At 43.6% G+C, this 16656-nt stretch overlaps 1 pseudogene across 1 annotated transcript in view; it reads right to left on the bottom strand.

Moving 5' to 3' along the window:
- The window catches only part of LOC106572288 (H(+)/Cl(-) exchange transporter 6-like), a 63455-nt pseudogene that overhangs the window by 28303 nt on the left and 18496 nt on the right, over positions 1-16656 (bottom strand). The window lies entirely within an intron of this gene.

Genomic DNA, 16656 nt, shown 5'->3' on the forward strand with positions numbered 1-16656 from the left:
TAACTGTGACAGCATGGAATTCAAATGAGGAGATAGACAGATGGGTCAGGGGAGAAAGAGAGAATGTCCACTTGGGAGAGATGAGGATTCCAGTGCCACCACCCCGCTGGCTCGATGCTCTAGGGGTATGCGAGAACACGTAGTCAGACGAGGAGAGAGCAGTAGGAGTAGCAGTGTTATCTGTGGTAATCCATGTTTCCGTCAGCGCCAGGAAGTCTAGGGACTGGAGGGTAGCATAGGCTGAGATGAACTCAGCCTTGTTGGCCGCAGACCGGCAGTTCCAGAGGCTGCCGGAGACCTGGAACTCCACGTGGGTCGTGCGCGCTGGGACCACCAGGTTAGAGTGGCAGCGGCCACGCGGTGTGGAGCGTTTGTATGGCCTGTGCAGAGGAGAGAGAACAGGGATAGACAGACACATAGTAGACAAGCTACAGAAGAGGCTACGCTAATGCAAAGGAGATTGGAATGACAAGTGGACTACACGTCTCGAATGTTCAGGAAGTTAAGCTTACGTTGCAAAAATCTTATTGACTAAAATGATACAGTACTGCTGGCTGGTGGAGTAGGCTAGCTAGCAGTAGCTGCGTTGTTGACTATGAACGTGTAGCTGGCTAGGTAACCTCGATAGTTTCAGTACTACACCTTGTCATGATACAAAGCAACTTTGTAGCTAGCTAGCTAACATAACACTAATCAAGACGTTCCTTGTAATGTATTTAGTTTCTACAATGCTGCTCGTCGGTAATAGTTGGCTGGGTTAGGAAAAATGGCGTCGCGGGGGACGGAAATAGCTGGCTAGCTAACCTCGATGGCTGGCTTGCTAACAATTATCAAGCTATGACAGTACCGTGCAGTATCAATGAGCCCTCACTGCTGCTCAATCATCCTATTTTTCAAACTTAATTGATGAAAATAAGAACAATACGACATTTATTTTTGATACTGTTGCAAAGCTAACTAAAAAGCAGCATTCCCCAAGAGAGGCTGGCTTTCACTTCAGCAGTAATAAATTCACAAACTTCTTTGAGGAAAAGATCATGATCATTAGAAAGCAAATTACGGATTCCTCTTTAAATCTGCGTATTCCTCCAAAGCTCAGTTGTCCTGAGTCTGCACAACTCTGCCAGGACCTAGGATCAAGGGAGACACTCAAGTGTTTTAGTACTATATCTCTTGACACAATGATGAAAATAATCATGGCCGCTAAACCTTCAAGCTGCATACTGGACCCTATTCCAACTATTGAAAGAGCTACTTCCTGTGCTTGGCCCTCCCAAGTTGAACATAATAAACGGCTCTCTATCCACCGGATGTGTACCAAACTCACTAAAAATGGCAGTAATAAAGCCTCTCTTGAAAAAGCCAAAACCTTGACCCAGAAAATATAAAAAACTAAAATCAGCCTATATCAAATCTCCCATTCCTCTCAAAAATGTTAGAAAAAGCTGTTGCACAGCAACTCACTGCCTTCCTGAAGACAAACAATGTATACGAAATGCTTCAGTCTGGTTTTAGACCCCATCATAGCACTGAGGCTGCACTTGTGAAGGTGGTAAATGACCTTTTAATGGCGTCAGACTGAGGCTTTGCATCTGTCCTCGTGCTCCTAGACCTTAGTGCTGCTTTTGATATCATCGATCACCACATTCTTTTGGAGAGATTGGAAACCCAAATTGGTCTACACGGACAAGTTCTGGCCTGGTTTAGATCTTATCTGTCGGAAAGATATCAGTTTGTCTCTGTGAATGGTTTGTCCTCTGACAAATCAACTGCACATTTCGGTGTACCTCAAGGTTCCGTTTTAGGACCACTATTGTTTTCACTATATATTTTACCTCTTGGGGATGTCATTCAAAAACATAATGTTAACTTTCACTGCTATGCAGATGACACACAGCTGATCTTTTCAATGAAACATGGTGAAGCCCCAAAATTGCCCTCGCTGGAAGCCTGTGTTTCAGACATAAGGAAGTGGATGGCTGCAAACTTTCTACTTTTAAACTCGGACAAAACAGAGATGCTTGTTCTAGGTCCCAAGAAACAAAGAGATCTTCTGTTGAATCTGACAATTAATCTTGATGGTTGTACAGTCGTATCAAATAAAACTGTGAAGGACCTCGGCGTTACTCTGGACCCTGATCTCTCTTTTGACGAACATATCAAGACTGTTTCAAGGACAGCTCTTTTCCATTTACGTAACATTGCAAAAATCTGAAATTTTCTGTCCAAAAATGATGCAGAAAAATTAATCCATGCTTTTGTTACTTCTAGGTTAGACTACTGCAATGCTCTACTTTCCGGCTACCCGGATAAAGCACTAAATAAACTTCAGTTAGTGCTAAATACGGCTGCTAGAATCCTGACTAGAACCAAAAAATTTGATCATATTACTCCAGTGCTAGCCTCCCTACACTGGCTTCTTGTTAAGGCAAGGGCTGATATCAAGGTTTTACTGCTAACCTACAAAGCATTACATGGGCTTGCTCCTACCTATCTTTCCGATTTGGTCCTGCTGTACATACCTACACGTACGCTACGGTCACAAGACGCAGGCCTCCTAATTGTCCCTAGAATTTCTAAGCAAACAGCTGGAGGCAGGCTTTCTCCTATAGAGCTCCATTTTTATGGAATGGTCTGCCTACCCATGTGAGAGACTCAGACTCGGTCTCCTTTAAGTCTTTATTGAAGACTCATCCCTTCAGTAGGTCCTATGATTGAGTGTAGCCGGGCCAAGGAGGTTGAAGGTGAACGGAAAGGCACTGGAGCAACGAACCACCCTTGCTGTCTCTGCCTGGCCGGTTCCCCTCTCTACACTGGGATTCTCTGCTTCTAACCCTATTACAGGGGCTGAGTCACTGGCTTACTGGTGCTCTTCCATGCCGTCCCTATGGGGGGTGCGTCACTTGAGTGGATTGAGTCACTGACGTGGTCTTCCTGTCTGGGTTGGCGCCCCCCCTTGGGTTGTGCTGTGGTGGAGATCTTTGTGGGCTATACTCGGCCTTGTCTCATGATGCTAAGTTGGTGGTTGAAGATATCCCTCTAGTGTTGTGGGGGCTGTGCTTTGGCAAAGTGGGTGGGGTTATATCCTGCCTGTTTGGCCCTGTCCAGGGGTATCATCGGATAGGGCCACAGTGTCTCCTGATCCCTCCTCTCTCAGCCTCCAGTATTTATGCTGCAGTAGTTTGTGTCGGGGGGCTAGGGTCAGTCTGTTATATCGGGAGTATTTCTCCTGTCTAATCCGGTGTCCTGTGTGAATTTAAGTATGCTCTCTCTAATTCTCTCTTTCTCTCTTTCTTTCTCTCTCTCGGAGGACCTGAGCGCTAGGACCATGCCTCATGACTACCTGGCATGATGACTCCTTGTTGTCCCCAGTCTACCTGGCTGTGCTGCTGCTCCAGTTTCAACTGTTCTGCCTGCAGCTATGGAACCCTGACCTGTTCACTGTGATTACTATTATTTGACCATGCTGGTCATTTATGAACGTTTGAACATCTTGGCCATGTTCTGTTATAATCTCCACCCGGCACAGCCAGAAGAGGACTGGCCACCCCTCATATCCAGGTTCCTCTCTAGGTTTTGGCCTTTCTATGGAGTTTTTCCTAGCCACCGTGCTTCTACACCTACATTGCTTGCTGTTTGGGGTTTTAGGCTGGGTTTCTGTACAGCACTTTGAAATATCAGCTGATGTAAGAAGGGCTATATAAATACATTTGATTTGATACATTTGATATAGCTAGAGAGTAGGCCAGATCTGACAATCATTTATTTTATTGATTGAAAACTTTTCAATACGCATGGATAAAATGTACAAGTAGGCCACCCCAAGTAATCAAGAGCGAAGTGATGCGTTTTGACAATTAAATATAGACTCATGATTGGACATATTAACATAGTGCTTGGTAGACCAGTATTTATGAGGGTTTACTTTGGTCAATCACATTATTTGTATTGACCTGTGGAGCCTGCTTTTGTTCAGCAAGTTGATTATAATTTAGCACATGCAGGTGAACACTATAGTCACCCATTTGGATGTATACATTCAATACATACAGTACTAGTCAAAAGGTACTGTATATACACATTAATTCTGAAAGTATTGGAACCCCTTCCATTTTTCCACATTTTGTTACGTTCCAGCCTTGTTTAAAAATGGATTAAATAAAAAATATATTTTAATCCCTACACACAATACCCCATAATGACAAAGAGACAACAGGTTTTTAGACGTTTTTGCTCTGACAGAGCTCAAGAGTTCCTCTGTGGAGATGGGAGAACCTTCCAGAAGGACAACCATCTCTGCAGCACTCCACCTATCAGACCTTTATGGTAGAGTGGCCAGACAGAAGCCATTCCTCAGTAAAAAGGCACACGACAGCCCGCTTGGAGTTTGCCAAAAGGCAAATAAAGGACTCTCAGACCATGAGAAAGAAGATTTTCTGGTCTGATGAAACCAAGATTGACCTCCGAATGCCAAGCGTCATATGTGGAGGAAACCTGGCACCATCCTTACGGTGAAGCATGGTGGTCGCAGCATTATGCTGTGGGGATGTTTTCAGCAGCAGAGACTGGGAGACTGGTCAGGATCGAGGGAAAGATGGATAGAGCAAAGTACAGAGAGATCCTTGATGAAAACCTGCTCCAGAGCACTCAGGACCTCAGACTGGGGCGAAGGTTCACCTTCCCACAGGACAACGACCCCAAACACACAGCCAAGACAATACAGGAGTGGCTTCAGGACAAGTCACTGAATGTCCTTGAGTGGCCCAGCCAGAGCCTGGACTTAAACCCGATTGAGCATCTCTGGAGAGACCTGAAAATAGCTGTGCAGCAACGATCGCCATCCAACCTGACAGCGCTTGAGAGGATCTGCAGAGAGGAATGGGAGAAACTCCCCAAATACAAGTGTGCCAAGCTTGTAGTGTCATACCCAAGAAGACTTGAGGCTGTAGTCACTGCCAAAGGTGCTTCAACAAAGTACTGAGTAAAGAGTCTGAATATTTATGTAAATGTTTTATTTCAGTTTCTAAAAACCTGTTTTTGCTTTGTCATTATGGGGTATTGTGTGTATATTAAGAGGATAAAAACTATTTTAGAATAAGGCTGTAAAGTGAAATGTGGAAAAAGTCAAGGGGTCTCAATACTTTCCTGAATGCACTGTACATACACACCGTACATATAAACTCAGCAAAAAAAGAAACGTCCCTTTTTTAGGACCATGTCTTTCAAAGATAATTCGTAAAAATCCAAATAACTTCACAGATCTTCATTGTAAAGGGTTTAAACACGGTTTCCCATGCTTGTTCAATGAACCATAAATAATTAATGAACATGCACCTGTGGAACAGTCGTTAAGACACTAACAGCTTACAGATGGTAGGCAATTAAGGTCACGGTTAAGAAAACTTAGGACACTAGAGGCCTTTCTACTGACTCTGAAAAACACCAAAAGAAAGATGCCCAGGGTCCCTGCTCATCTGCGTGAACATGCCTTAGGCATGCTGCAAGGAGGCATGAGGACTGCAGATGTAGCCAGGGCAATAAATTGCAATGTCCGTACTGTGAGATGCCTAAGACAGCGCTACAAGGAAACAGGACGGACAGCTGATCGTCCTCGCAGTGGCAGACCATGTGTAACACCTGCACAGGATCGGAACATCCAAACATCACACCTGTGGGACAGGTACAGGATGGCAACAACAACTGACCGAGTTACACCATGAATACACAATCCCTCCATCAGTGCTCAGACTGTCCGTAATAGACTGAGAGAGGGCTTGTAGGCCTGTTGTAAGGCAGGTCCTCACCAGACATCACCGGCAACAACGTCGCCTATGGGCACAAACCCATCGTTGCTGGACCAGACAGGACTGGCAAAAAGTGCTCTTCACTGACGAGTCGCGGTTTTGTCTCACCAGGGGTGATAGTCGGATTCGCGTTTATCATCGAAGGAATGAGTGTTACACCGAGGGCTGTACTCTGGAGCGGGATCAATTTGGAGGTGAAGGGTCCGTCATGGTCCGGGGCGGTGTGTCACAGCATCATCTGACTGAGCTTGTTGTCATTGCAGGCAATCTCAACGCTGTGCGTTACAGGGAAGATATCCTCCTCCCTCATGTGGTACCCTTCCTGCAGGCTCATCCTGACATGACCCTCCAGCATGACAATGCCATCAGCCATACTGCTCGTTCTGTGCGTGATTTCCTGCAAGACAGGAATGTCAGTGTTCTGCCATGGCCAGCGAAGAGCCCAGATCTCAATCCCAATGAGCACGTCTGGGACCTGTTGGATCGGAGGGTGAGGGCTAGGGCCATTCCCTCCAGAAATGTTCGGGAACTTGCAGGTGCCTTGGTGGAAGAGTTGGGTAACATCTCACAGCAAGAACTGGCAAATCTGGTGCAGTCCATGAGGAGAAGATGCACTGCAGTGCTTAATGCAGCTGGTGGCCACACCAGATATTGACTGTTACTTTTGATTTTGACCCCCCTCCTTTGTTCAGGGACACATTATTCCATTTCTGTTAGTCTGTGGAACTTGTTCAGTTTATGTCTCAGTTGTGGAATCTTGTTATGTTCATACAAATATTTACACATGTTAAGTTTGCTGAAAATAAACGCAGTTGACAGTGAGAGGACGTTTATTTTTTTGCTGAGTTTACAATGCACACACACACACACACACACACACACACACACACACACACACACACACACACACACACACACACACACATATATACAGTGCATTCGGAAAGTATTCAGACCGTGTATAGCCTTATCGAACATAATGCAAGGGTTAAATAAAATGTCAATCCTGATATTGCATCCAGTTGTGCTAACTAGGGATGGGCATGGTTAATTGAATATCCAATTCGATTACTTGAGTGAGTGTTCATTTAATAAAAAAAAAAATAATAATAACAATATAGGCCTATTTTAAAATCACTTAAAAAGCTGTCTAAAATAAAATCATCCTTGTGACATTTTGACTTACATTTAAAATTCATAATTTAATAAAACAAACTTTTGAATGTAGTTTTATTATGGTGCATTGAGCTACTGCTGCGCATTTAGCCCTCCAGGTTGCCCTGACATCAGTATGCTGTTTTCCCCACTTCAGATAGCAATTACAGGCGCTCGCCTAATGGAGTTTCCACAAGACCTGAAACAGATCAATGCAAAACACTCACCAGAAAACCTTTCTGTAACAGAATCAGTTCAATCATGGTGAAAATCAAGCAAGCAGTTGAAGCGGCCTCTCTATAGGGCTTGACACAGAGCGAAGATCCTTTTAGGAGCAATGGATACGTGATTATCCATGTGCCCCACGATGTCCTGATGAATCTCTCTGAACCCAAATCCTCTGCAGTCCATATTTCATGTTGGGAAAAACACCTCACCCTCCCTTCAGTAAGGTTTTAAATAGTTACATCTAGATTACCTTAGTATTTGGGCCTATAGGGGAACTCTCACTAGTGGATTATCCCCAATTTGAAATGAGGTTGGTACAGGGCCTTCACAGAGCACATCAAGATGACCACAGCAAGGGCAATGCATATGCAGATGGTTTAGCTAGAAGGGCAGCTGTGGATGATGAGAAGGATGAGTGTAAGATAGCCATAGATGAACAGGCCTCTCTCCCTCTCGTCTGCACCAAAATTGGCATCCTATAATGACCTTAGGGACATTCAGAGAATTGCCCCTAAGCCAGAGAAACTGTTATCAAATCAAATTTGATGGATGGAAAATTAAGGAAAATTACACAATGGAGGTGAAACACCATGAATGTAAATGTTTAAGTGTAGAATGGAGCTCCACTGGTTTTCTTTGTTCTTGGAATTGGTCTAATTGGTTAAATGTATTGACACTAGCTGAATGATATCTTCTCTGTTTCAGATAAGTGTCCCTAGTTGTCCAGATGAATGTCAACGTGTAAGAAATAGTTTTCAAATATAAACTTTATATGGCAAAATCCCTCTCCCGACTCGATTTTAATGAGGTCAATGCCTCTCTAACCTTCACAGGACCTTTCCTGTTTGCCCCTGAGATTTCAGTAAGGTCCCACATGGTTGATTATAGGATCATCAAGGTGAGGGACAGGTAGTTATGTATCTGCAGGGGAAAATACTGAGGGTTCGTTTTTGCCCTCAATCCAACTTCCATCTTGGCAGATCATAGCTGAACATGATAATGTGTATGATCGAAAACACTGTCAACAAGTACGACTACTACTACTGATTTATCCACTGTATTTGAGGTTACAAACACATTACCATTAAGCTGGATCAGGAATATACACTGCTCAAAAAAATAAAGGGAACACTTAAACAACACAATGTAACTCCAAGTCAATCACACTTCTGTGAAATCAAACTGTCCACTTAGGAAGCAACACTGATTGACAATAAATTTCACATGCTGTTGTGCAAATGGAATAGACAACAGGTGGAAATTATAGGCAATAAGCAAGACACCCCCAATAAAGGAGTGGTTCTGCAGGTGGAGACCACAGACCACTTCTCAGTTCCTATGCTTCCTGGCTGATGTTTTGGTCACTTTTGAATGCTGGCGGTGCTTTCACTCTAGTGGTAGCATGAGACGGAGTCTACAACCCACACAAGTGGCTCAGGTAGTGCAGCTCATCCAGGATGGCACATCAATGCGAGCTGTGGCCAGAAGGTTTGCTCTATCTGTCAGCGTAGTGTCCAGAGCATGGAGGCGCTACCAGGAGACAGGCCAGTACATCAGGAGACGTGGAGGAGGCCGTAGGAGGGCAACAACCCAGCAGCAGGACCGCTACCTCCGCCTTTGTGCAAGGAGGAGCAGGAGGAGCACTGCCAGAGCCCTGCAAAATGACCTCCAGCAGGCCACAAATGTGCATGTGTCTGCTCAAACGGTCAGAAACAGACTCCATGAGGGTGGTATGAGGGCCCGACGTCCACAGGTGGGGGTTGTGCTTACAGCCCAACACCGTGCAGGACGTTTGGCATTTGCCAGAGAACACCAAGATTGGCAAATTCGCTACTGGCGCCCTGTGCTCTTCACAGATGAAAGCAGGTTCACACTGAGCACGTGACAGACGTGACAGAATCTGGAGACGCCGTGGAGAACGTTCTGCTGCCTGCAACATCCTCCAGCATGACCGGTTTGGCGGTGGGTCAGTCATGGTGTGGGGTGGCATTTCTTTGGGGGGCTGCACGGCCCTCCATGTGCTCGCCAGAGGTAGCCTGACTGCCCTTAGGTACCGAGATGAGATCCTCAGACCCCTTGTGAGACCATATGCTGGTGTGGTTGGCCCTGGGTTCCTCCTAATGCAAGACAATGCTAGACCTCATGTGGCTGGAGTGTGTCAGCAGTTCCTGCAAGAGGAAGGCATTGATGCTATGGACTGGCCCGCCCGTTCCCCAGACCTGAATCCAATTGAGCACATCTGGGACATTATGCCTCGCTCCCTCCACCAATGCCACGTTGCACCACAGACTGTCCAGGAGTTGGCGGATGCTTTAGTCCAGGTCTGGGAGGAGATCCCACAGGAGACCATCCGCCACCTCATCAGGAGCATGCCCAGGCGTTGTAGGGAGGTCATACAGGCACGTGGAGGCCACACACACTACTGAGCCTCATTTTGACTTGTTTTAAGGACATTACATCAAAGTTGGATCAGCCTGTAGTGTGGTTTTTCACTTTAATTTTGAGTGTGACGTCAAATCCAGACCTCCATGGGTTGATAAATTGGATTTCCATTGATTATTTTTGTGTGATTTTGTTGTCAGCACATTCAACTATGTAAAGAATAAAGTATTTAATAAGATTATTTCTTTCATTCAGATCTAGGATGTGTTGTTTAAGTGTTCCCTTTATTTTTTTGAGCAGTGTATATATATATATATATATTTTTTTTTTAAATGCTGTTTTCAATAAAGTGGTCAAAGAACATGTTCAGAAGACTGGAAAAGAGATAGCCTTATTGACTTGAACTTCAGCTTTCAGAGATATAAAGCAGGAGAAGTTATTGCAGCTGAAAGTATTCCATGGTGTACAATATTGGTATTGGGTATTTGTATGTCAAACTATTAGTGATTTTGACTATTCTTACTTTCTTCATGGTGATACAGCTGTACTGCAAGATAAAGGAGATTCATTGATCTGATTTATAAAAAAAATAATAAATATATTTTATTTCAATGTTTTCATGAATATCGCTAGTAACAAAATAAACACATTGAAATACATACCTACAGTAGAAAATAGAATAATATATTCTTTCTAATGAACTTCACGTCTGAACTTCTAATATTGAGCAAATTACACTCACTGGAGTATCCGACATAGGTTTTGAAAAAGCACCAGTCGTTGCAGGTGCCGCTGGCTACTGGTAAGCTTTTTGGCCAACGCATGGCTAACCTTTGTTTAACCAGCTAAACAGATGCTCTTAGTGAAAATGTGTTTGGAGTTACTTTTCTAGCAAATAGGCCATGTTAGAGTTTAGATAATGACAGACTATCTACCAAAATTATTAATTTTAAAATGTTGATTACTTCTCCTTGCAATTATCATTCACCTGATAAGACATCTGTAAAAACATATATTTGTTTAAAGCCATCATATGATGGGGGTCCCTGGGTCGCCGGTTTGCCTGGGCAGGGGTCCCTGGGCAAGAAAAGTTTGAATACCCTTTTTTTAGGGAATAGTACCGGGAGGAGGGGCGACTTAAGGAAATGGTCATTATTATGTACAGGAATTGGAACTGAAGCGCCCATACACTAAGCAATACACTTAACCTTTTCATATTTATTTTATTTATTATTTTGATCCTTTGCACCATATTATTTATATTTTAACTTTGAACTTTCTTCAAATTATAAATCTACCATTCCAGTGTTTTACTTGCTATACTTTATTTACTTTGCCACCATGGCCTTTTTGCCTTTACCTCCCTTATCTCACATCATTTGCTCACATTGTATATAGTCTTATTTTTGTCTACTGTATCATTGATTGTATGTTGTTTTACTCCATGTGTAACTCTGTGTTTTTGTATGTTGTCGAACTGCTTTGCTTTATCTTGGCCAGGTCGCAATTGTAAATGAGGACTTGTTCTCAACTTGCCTACCTGGTTAAATAAAGGTGAAATAAAAATAAAATAAATAAAATATTTCATTCTATTCCCTATACTACCTATTTCCATTATAATTTTCATTATGTTTTGTTAATATTTTTATTAGTGTCTTCAAATGTTGATTGTATAAAGGAATTGTGTGGTCTTCTTATTTTGGTAAAAGTGACCTCTCAAAATAATTTATACCTTCAGATGAATCTATATTATTCCTAGTATTTTCATTGTTGTCTTATAAATGTATTGTTAAAATAACTAATGAGTCAGGTCTCCTTAAAATACAAATTCTGTCCCATAACAGACTAGTGCCCCAATTCACAATTCATAGTAATAATTGTATACTCTCCGTTACACATGCTTCTCCTTCTAAACATGCTTGCTAATTAAATAGAGGATGGGTCATTACCTGGTTTATGACTGCAGTAATGGGGTAAAGACATCAGTGCTAAGATATGGTTATGACTTCAGTGGTTAGAACATACCATAGTATCTGTTTGGACACATCACCTAGTAGTCAAGCATTGTGTGTCTGCTATGTAGGTAACTCTGCACTCTTCTTAGAAAAGTATGGGCATCTCTCCACTACTCACAGGAAACAAGGAAGATGTACAGATGTATACATTAAGACCCTCACAAACTTTCACAGATGCACAATTGAGAGCATTCTGTCGGGCTGTATCACCGCCTGGTAAGGCAACTGCACCGCCCGCATCCGCAGGGCTCTCCAGAGGGTGGTGAGGTCTGCCCAACGCATCACCGGGGGCAAAATACCTGCCCTCCAGGTCACCTACAGCACCCAATGTCACAGGAAGGCCAAAAAGATCAAGGACATCAACCACCCGAGCCACGGCCTGTTCACCCCGCTATCATCCAGAAGGCGAGGTTAGTAACAGGTGCATCAAAGCTGGGACCGAGAGACTGAAAAACAGCTTCCATCTCAAGGCCATCAGACTGTTAAATAGCCATCACCAGCCGGCTACCACCCGGTTACTCAACCCTGCACTTTAGAGGCTGCTGCCCTATGTACATAGACATGGAACACTAGTCACTTTAATAATATTTACATACTGCTTTACTCATTTCATATGTATATACTGTATTCTCCTGTATTTTAGTCAATGCCACCCCGACATTGCTTGTCCTAATATTTATATATTTCTTAATTCCATTCTTTTACTTTTAGATGTGTGTATTGTTGTGAATTGTTAGATACTACTGTACTGTTGGAGCTAGGAACACAAGCATTTCACTACACCCGCAATAACATCTGCTAAATCTGTATGTGACCAATAACATTTGATTTGATTTGAAGCCCTACATCAGGGATCATCAACTAGATTCAACCGCAGGTCCATTTTTTCTTGAGCGGATGGTCGGGGGCCAAAACATAATCACCAATAATTTGTAGACTGCAAATTGATCTCAAGAAGACTAAACAGATATACACTGAGTATACAAAATATTAAGAATAACTACTCTTTCCATGACATAGACTGACCATGTGAAACCAGGTGAAAGCTATGATCCCTTATTGATGTCACTTGTTAAATCCACTTCAAATCAGTGTAGATGAAGGGGAGGAGACAGGCTACAGAAAGATTTTTAAGTCTTGAGACAATTGAGACAAGGATTGTGTATGTGTGCAATTCAGAGGGTGAATGGGCGAGACAAAAGATTTAAGTGCCTTTGAATGGGGTATGGTAGTAGGTGCCAAGCGCACCGGTTTGTGTAAAGAACTGCAACGCTGCTGGGTTTTTCATGCTCAACAGTTTCCCATGTGTATCAAGAATGGTTCACCACCCAAAGGACATCCAGCCAACTTGACAAGTGTGGGAAGCATTGGGGTCAACATAGGCCAGCATCCCTGCGGAACGCTTTCGACACCTTGTAGAGTAAATGCCCGACAATTTTAAGGTTTTCTGAGAACAAAAGGGGGTGCAACTCAATATTTGGAAAATGTTCTCAGTGTATTTTGGACTAAAACAATCATTTCAAACCTACCATTTGTACATGATAACGTCTCTCTATTATGCGTGGGAATACTTGGGAACAGATTTACAAAATTAAAAATCACTTGGAGCTGATTTCCTGGTTATCCTCAACTATGTCCAACAATGAAAAAAGACCAAAAAATAAAACATGTTTTTTGTTTTTGCTCAGAAAACTTTGAGGGCCAAACATAACCAATCGCTGCCAGTTGGGGAACCCTGACCCATATTAAGACCTAGAAGCCATGGGTAGATTGCAACAAACATGCTGAATTTCGCACATACCACTGTGTTAACCAATGATATTTATAAACCCTGGAACGCTGATACAATGTATTGACCAATGAGAGGCTTTGAAGCCACCAGTGGGCCATATTGGCACTCCCCAGAAGAAGCAGTCATCCATTGGAATGAACGAAATTCTACAGTATTTAAATTAAATATTTCAATAACAAAAACACCTGTCTCAACGTCAACAGTGAATTGTTTTTTAAAATGTATTTATACAAGGCAAGTCAATTAAGAACAAATTCTTATTTGGAAGCGACTCTGGGATGCTGGCCTTCTCGACAGAGTTGCAAAGAAAAAGCCATATCTCAGACTGGTCAATAAAAAGAAAATATTAAGATGGGCAAAAGAACACAGACACTGGACAGAGGAACTCTGCCTAGAAGGCCAGCATCCCGGAGTCACCTCTTCACTGTTGATGTTGAGACTGGTGTTTTGCGGCTACTATTTAATGAAGCTGCCTGTTGAGGACTAGTGAGGCATCTGTTTCTCAAAGTAGACAATCTAATGTAGTTGTCCTCTTGCTCAGTTGTGCACCGGGGCCTCCCAGTCCTCTTTCTATTCTGGTTAGAGCCAGTTTGCACTGTTCTGTGAAGGGAGTAGTACACAGCGTAGTACAAGATCTTCAGTTTATTGGCAATTTCTCACATGGAATAGCCTTCATTTCTCAGAACAAGAATAGACTGACGAGTTTCAGAAGAAAGTTATTTGTTTCTGGCCATTTTGAGCCCGTAATCAAACCCACAAATGCTGATGCTCCAGACACTCAACTAGTCTAAAGAAGGCCAGTTTTATTGATTCATTAATCACGACAACAGTTTTCAGCTATGCTAACATAATTGCAAAAGGTTTTTCTAATGATCAATTAGCCTTTTAAAATGATAAACCTGGATTAGCTAGCACAACGTACCAATGGAACACAGGAGTGATGGTTGCTGATAATGGGACTCTGTACGCCTATGTAGATATTCCATTAAAATCGACCATTTCCAGCTACAATAGTCATTTACAACATTAACAATGTTGACACTGTATTTCTGATCAATTTGATGTTATTTTAATGCTCAAAACAATGTGCAACAAACAAATGTGCAACAAACAAACTTTTGAATGGTAGAGTGTATATATATATATATATATATATATATATATATATTGTGGCAAAGAAGGGTGTCGAGTGATAAATGGCAGATATGTGAGGGCAGAACTAATAAACGGGCTCTGCCCGATCACTAAAATGGCCACCCCAATCAGAACTACAGATCACAAAATGGCCGACTGCCAAAACTACAATTCCCAGAAGCAAGGGGAACCCTCAGAAGGTGGAGCCGACCCACAGATAAAAGATCAAGAAAAACCAGGAAGAGAGAGAGAGTGCGGGAAGGATCTATGAACCATAGAGAAAGAGACAATCTACATTGGCTGGATTTACCGTGTACGAGCTGGACTGTTTTGGACTTACCTGTTGGCGTTTAGACCTGGACCTACTGAGAACCAGATTTGTGTACCGAACCCTGCTATCCTTGACCTTACTTGTGGCCTGGGTGGACCATTACAGCGAAACAAACACACAGGTACTGTCATGTTCGAAAGAACTTTCATTCTGGGCTGACTTTGGTGACAGTGTCCCACTTAATTTGTGACAAACGCTCCTAACTTTGAAGAGGTTTGCCACACGTGGTGGAGAGTGTGGGCACTGGATTAACCAAACCGCTGATTGGGTAGATACTTTCCTAACTTTGCGAAGTTAGGTCAAAAGAACGGCATATTTGAGAAGCCAACAACCCTGACCAAGCAGGAAGTGAGCATGAGGCCATATCGGGTACCCGAGGCTCGACAGGCAGCGATTAGAGCAGAGACGGAGAAAATGTTGACAGCTGGAGTGATCGAAGAGTCACATAGTGAGTGGTCTAGCCCAATTGTGATGGTCTCCAAGCCCGATTGGTCTTTGCGGTTCTGTAACGATTTTCGGAAGGTAAATGAAATCTCCAAGTTTGATGCCTACCCCATGCCCAGAGTAGACGAACTACTGGAGAAAATTGGTAAAGCTCGGTACATTACGACCCTGGACCTGACAAAAAGGTACTGGCAAATTCCTCTGACCCCCAGGGCCAAAGAAAAGACAGCCTTTGCAACCCCTGACGGTTTGTTTCAATACACCGTCATGCCATTCGGCCTACACGGGGCCCCAGCCACCTTTCAACGGCTCATGGACAAGGTCCTAAAACCGCACCAAACATACGCCGCAGCTTATTTAGATGACGTGGGGATCTACAGCCCAGATTGGGAATCCCACTTACCCCGGGTACAGGCGGTGTTAGACGCCCTTAGAAAGGCAGGGCTCACGGCGAACCCTGCCAAGTGTTATGTGGGGTTAGAGGAAACGGAGTATCTGGGATACACAGTGGGAAGAGGATTAATCAAACCCCAACGTAAGAAGGTGGAGGCAATTAGAGAATGGCCGAAACCAGTAAATAAGAAGCAGGTTCGAGCCTTCCTAGGGCTGACCGGGTACTACCAGAAGTTCATCCCAAGTTATGCCACAGTGGCCGCCCCACTCACCGACATGACTAGAGCCAGAGGGCCAAACATGGTCAAGTGGGATGAAAGGGCCACCAAAGCATTTAGGACATTACAGGAGGCCCTCTGCTGTAATCCAGTGCTGGTGGTACCAGACTTTGAGAGAGAGTTTGTGGTTCAGACGGATGCTTCAGAGGTCGGCTTGGGAGCAGTGCTGTCCCAAGAGGTAGAAGGGGTGGAACACCCCATCCTGTTTTTAAGCAGGAAGCTGGAACCACGGGAAACCAACTACTCAGTTGTTGAGAAAGAGGCGCTGGCAGTAAAGTGGGCTCTGGAAAGCCTGAAATACTACCTGCTGGGGCGCCACTTCACCCTCATCAGTGACCATGCACCACTCACCTGGATGCATAGGGCTAAAGAGAAGAACGCTCGGGTGATGCGGTGGTTTTTGAGTCTCCAACCGTTTCACTTTGACTTGAAACACAGAGCAGGAAAGGAAATGGGAAATGTGGATGGGTTATCCCGCATGCACGCATATTTTGCTGCGGTAGCCCGACACTGGGGGGTCGGATCTAGGGGGGAGATGTGTGGCAAAGAAGGGGGTCGAGTGATAAATGGCAGATATGTGAGGGCAGAACTAATAAACGGGCTCTGCCCGATCACTAAAATGGCCACCCCAATCAGAACTACAGATCACAAAATTTGTGACAAACGGTCCTAACTTTGAAGAGGTTTGCCACAATATATA

Source organism: Salmo salar, chromosome 15 (assembly GCF_965601325.2).
Source record: "Salmo salar chromosome 15, fSalSal1, whole genome shotgun sequence".
In the NCBI taxonomy this organism is placed as follows: domain Eukaryota; kingdom Metazoa; phylum Chordata; class Actinopteri; order Salmoniformes; family Salmonidae; genus Salmo; species Salmo salar.